A 5680-nucleotide genomic window follows, 5' to 3' on the forward strand; every position below is an offset into this window, starting at 1 on the left:
TTATCAATATTGATGATAAATAATCAGGTCTTTACTTCTGTTTTTTGAAGGATAGTATTATTGAATTGGGAAGCACATAAAACATTATTTGGCAATTTTTTTATCCCTAGCTATAAATTTTTGTAGACACAGTTCCTTTCTCTTTCTTGGATCGGTGTATAAATTTAAAGGCCTTGAACTTATTATTTAGAATACACATTTTTCAAAATCAAATACTTAAGTTCCATGGGAAACTTTTATTATTAAATGATTTAATTCATTTTCCTTATTATCTATGATTTTCTCTTGTATTTCAAACACTTTTCAAAGTACATGGACATGAGAAAGCCAGTGTTTCACAAAATTATATGTGATCCAATTCAATTTGCCTCCATATCACAAAATTTCACAAGGGGCCATATTTTTCACTAGTGCTGCATTTAGTCCTAACATCAATTAAGCTCCTTTAGTTCAGAGTTCAATCTAATTTTCCATTGTTGTATCATTTTCACTTCAAAATCTGTCAATTATATTGAAATTTCCTCTGTAGCACTGTAGCTGTAGCAAATTGAAATTTGCAAAGAAACAAACTTTCTCTAACATCACTTTCAACAACATACAATACATATGTAATCAAATGAGTGCCTTTAAATATATCCATTGCTTAATCCACTAGTAACGCAAAATTGATTTTTATTTTTACAGTAATATATCACAAATGTCATCAGACATATGGACAATTCTCCTTTCCACAGCATTATCTTCAGGTAAAAGCTTTCAAAGCTTCTCTGCATGATTTGACAAGTATCATTCCAGCCACATCAATAGGGGCAAGTACTGCCAATTTTTCTCCAATTTAGTGTGGGTTTTTTTTACATACTTGGCAATTTTATATACAACCTTATGTGATATAAGCAATACTTTTGATTTCACATATTTTTAAGGCTTTTTTTTCTTGCTAAAGCACCTCATTTTCTCTGGGAAAAGATTATTTTGTCTTACCCATGTATTAAGACTCTGTTTCAATTTTTAAGATGCTGTTTCAATTAATTCAGTTTCATGCTATCAGCAAATAAATCATTTGTTCAAAACAAACACAATAGTCTTTCCTCTCCATCAATAATAGTACTTGGAGGTTCCAAAGATAGATATTTGATTGAACCTGTGATATCATTAGCATGAAAAATTCCTGATGAGGAAATTCCTTTTGGGGATCAGCATCTGTTCTACAATGCACAATCTTTGAAAGCTGCCTGGGGCATTCAAAGGTTAAGTGGCAGGGTCAGACTGACAGTATGTATAAAAGATGGGACTTGAACTCAGTCTTCCTGCCTCCAAGGTCAGCTCTTGAGTCACTATTCCATAACATATTCCATGACAGACATAATGGATATTTTTAATATTTTGACCTTTTACTTTTATCTCTGTATTTCTACTACTTGAACTGTCTCTATTATCTTTGCTTATACTAGTTTTGGCTACTCTGATGGATTTTTCACCAAATTGATTACATATATATTATTCATTGTTAGAGACAACAAAAAATTTAAGATATTTAAATATAATTATCAAAATTTTTCAAATAATTGTCTAATAACCATTTTCAGGTTATTTCTATTTTTTTTTAAATTCACACTTTTTTGGAAAGCAGTTTGCTGAATTGTACTAACAAAAATGAATAACTGAGAAATACAACATATGTTATACTATTTTTACCTTCAACACACATTAGTTAACTTCTAGTTTACACATTTCACATCAATATTGCCTTAGGCAGCCTGAAGTAACAACTTATCTGTGACATAAGACTATACTGAGTAATGGTGACAACAGCAGATCATACCTTCATAAATGCTGACTAAAGTTTGCACATATCATACTAAATAATTATGTGTCACATTTATTGTCCTTGGCATGAATTATCTTATTAATCTCAGTTTTGTTGATTTTCATTTAAATGTTGTTTTCATTGAAAAGAGTCATTTGATTTATGTGAAAGTTGGGATTTAAAATATCTGATATTTTTGGTCATTATTTAATATATACACATGAAAAGAGTTTGTGTTCCCATCCTCTAAGCTAGGATACCCAGAATAGGAAGACTGGCTTAGCATGACCTGTTCAAGATAAACCCATCAGTATCAACAAAGCTTGGCTAAGAGTTACTCCCCTTTTCCCTGCAACATGGAGGAGTACAATCTTACTACTCACATCGTGCACTTTTTGGACCACCATCTAGTCTTCCCATTGTTTGAGTTTCTCTCAGTTAAAGAGATATATAATGAAAAGGAATTGCTTCAAGGAAAATTGGACCTTCTTAGTGACAAACATGGTGGACTTTGCAATAGATGTGTATAAAAACCTTTATTCTGATGACATTCCTCATGCTCTGCATGAAAAAAGAACTACTATTGCACAACTAAAACAGCTGCAGGCAGAAACTGAACCAATTGTCAAGATGTTTGAAGATCCAGAAACAACAAGGCAAATGCAATCTACCAGGGATGGTCTGCTGCTGTTTGACTACTTGACTGATAAACATGGTTTTAGACAAGAATATTTAGATACACTCTATAGATATGCAAAATTCCAGTATGAATGTAGCAACTATTCAGGAGCAGCAGAGTATCTCTACTTTTTTATAGTGTTGGTCCCCTCAACTGATAGAAATGCTTTGAGTTCACTGCGGGGAAAACTAGCATCTGAAATTTTAATCTGAAATATTAATGAATTGGGATGCAGCCATGTAGGACCTCACAAGATTGAAAGAGACCATAGATAATAATTCTGTCAGTTCTCCACTCCAATCTCTTCAGCAGAGAACATGGCTGATTCATTGATCTCTATTTGTATTTTTCAGCCACCCAAAAGATCGAGACAACATGATCAATCTCTTTCTTTACCAGCCACAGTATCTTAATGCAATTCAAACTATATGTCCACATATTCTCCGCTACTTGACTACTGCAGTCAAAACAAACAAAGATGTTTGAAAACGAAGACAGGTATTAAAAGATCTAGTCAAAGTTCTTCAGCAGGAGTGCTACACATACAAAGATCCTTTAACAGAGTTTGTCAAATGCTTGTATGTTAATTTTGATGGTGCCCAGAAAAAGTCAAGAGAATGTGAATCGGTTCTTGTGAATGACTTTTTCCTGGTGGCTTGCCTTGAGGATTTCATTGAAAATGCTCGACTCTTCATATTTGAGACTTTCTGCTGCATTCATCAATGTATCAGCATAAGCATGTTGGCAGATAAGTTGAACATGACTCCTGAAGAAGCTAAAAGATGGATTGTCAATTTGATTAGAAATGCCAGGCTTGATGCCAATATTGACTCCAAATTGGGCCATGTGGTTATGTGTACAATGCAGTCTCACCCTATCAGCAAGTGATTGAAAAGACTAAAAGCCTTTCTTTTCAAAGCCAGATGCTGGCCATGAATATTGAGAAAAAACTTAATCAGAATAGTAGGTCTAACAGGGTTACTCAAGACTCTGTTTTCTACTAAAATACTTCAGAAGAGAAACATAGTGAAAAATTCCCAGTTAAATAAACATATTATACAAAATATTTAGTTCTAGATAGAACCTGAAATACTGTGAATTTGAATAAAATTGGCTGTTTCATTAAAAAAAAATGAACTCACCCTTTCTCTTAGTCACCCCTGCTTCCCTGTACAAAACTTTCTTTTGAGACCACCCTTTCAATAATACGTTTTATAATTTTGCCAGGAATATATGTTAGGCACCATACCCTATATCATTTAGAATGAGATGGAATGGAATATCAGTTGGAATAACTTTTGCCAAACTCCTGCCTTTGGAGTACCTCTCCTAGTCTCTCCAGCTTTTCAAAGATCACAAACAGCAAGTGAACGATGAGATTTTCAAGTTCTTTCAGTGTTCTGAGACACAATTATTCCAAATTTCATTTTACTTTGGACCATATTTGTCCTACATTGTCCAGTCTGAAGTTAACTTTCTACATACAAATTGAGGACAAAGTTGATCTGGCTAAATATAAGACCAAGAGTGGAGAGGGAATGATATGAAGTCATAGCAGGGATAATGGACTGAAAAAGTCCTGAGGGGTAGAGGAATTAGAAGTTTGAGTGAATGCAATAATAGTTATGGACAATACAGAGAAGGAATATATGGCAAATTTATATTTTATTTCTGTTTTCTTTATTAAACTCTTCCATCCCCTCAAGCTATTGTTTTATATCTTTCCTCCCCTTTTCAGCAAAACTCCTAGAAAAAGATGTCTACACTCACTGCCTCCACTTCTTCTCTTACTGCTCAACTCCTTGTAATCTGGCTGCTGACCTCACCATTCAATTGACACTAATCTCTCAAAAGTTGCCAATGATCTTTTATTGCCAAACTGAATGGTCTTTTTTTTAGTCCTTATCTTTCTCAACCTATCTGCTGAATTTGAAACTGATGACCACCCTCTCCTCTCTGGACTGTGACACTACTCTGTCTCCTAGCTCTCTTCCTGTTTGTCTGATCACTCCTCAGTCTCCTTTGTACACTTGTTATCCAAATTATGCCCTTAACTGTAGGTGTTTCTCAAGGCTCTGTCTTCTTTCTATAACCTTTCACTTCGTGATCTCCTCAGCTCCTGTGGGTATAATTATGTTGCTGACTCCCAGATGCATATATTGAGCCCCAATCTGTTAACCAGTCTTCAATTTCACATAAATATCTGTTGGAAATTTCCAAATTATATGTCCCAGAAACATCTCAAATTCAACTTGTTCAGAACAGAACTCATTATATTTTGCCCAAACAGTCCTCTTCCAGATTTCTTGATTTCCAACAAAGGCACTAGTTCTTCCAGTCTACAAGTTTCATATTATACCATTTGCCAAATCTTGCTGCTTCTGCCTTCACAATTTCTCTTACACAGAACTATTGTCTGTCTATTCACATACCTACCATTTTATTTCTGGCTTTTATCACTTTTTACCTAGATTATTCCCACATAATCCCAATTGGCCTCAAGTGGCTTTTCACTTCAGTCCATTATCCAAGTCCACAAGAATTTATTCAGCACCTACTATGTGCCACACACTGTGCTAACCACCGAGCAAACAAGAAAAAGCAAAAATAATAATAATAATAATAATAATAATAATAATCCAGTCTAACAGGGGAATCGATATGCAAACAACTATGTACAAATAAGATGTATGTGGGATGAATTGGGGATCATCAACAGAGGGGAGGCGCTAAGATTTCCACACAGTTGCCAAAGTGATTTTCCTTAAGCACAATCTGACCATGTCATTCCCCAACTCAATAAACTCAAGTGGCTTCCTATGGCCTCTAGAATCAGATAAAACCTCCTCTAGTTAGCTTTTAAAGCTTTGCCATAACTTATCTTTCCAACCTTATTGTAGTTACTTCCCCTCCTGAACTGATTCAGCCAAACTTCTCTTTGTTCATCAAATAAGACACTCTAACTCCCATTTTCCTGCCTTTGTACTGACTGTCCTCCATGCCTAGAACACACTCTGTCCTCACCCACATCTCACAGAGTCCTTCTCTTCCTTCTTCCTTCAAGAAACAGCTTGAGCATTACTTTCTATATGCTGTTGTTGTTCGTCCTTCATTTTCAATGAGGAGCAATGACATCATGGGGTAATGTCTTGACTCATGCATGGATTGGATTTAAGTGAGGCAGAATTGCACAA

At 34.9% G+C, this 5680-nt stretch overlaps 1 pseudogene; it reads left to right on the forward strand.

Annotated features, from left to right (window-relative positions):
• Positions 1–2163: 2163 nt before the first annotated feature.
• LOC110201714 (eukaryotic translation initiation factor 3 subunit E pseudogene) lies at positions 2164–3490 on the forward strand (annotated as a pseudogene).
• The last annotated feature ends 2190 nt before the right edge of the window (positions 3491–5680 follow it).

The sequence above is a fragment of the Phascolarctos cinereus genome, unplaced genomic scaffold, assembly GCF_003287225.1.
Source record: "Phascolarctos cinereus isolate Bilbo 61053 unplaced genomic scaffold, phaCin_HiC Scaffold_726;HRSCAF=1367, whole genome shotgun sequence".
NCBI classification, from domain to species: domain Eukaryota; kingdom Metazoa; phylum Chordata; class Mammalia; order Diprotodontia; family Phascolarctidae; genus Phascolarctos; species Phascolarctos cinereus.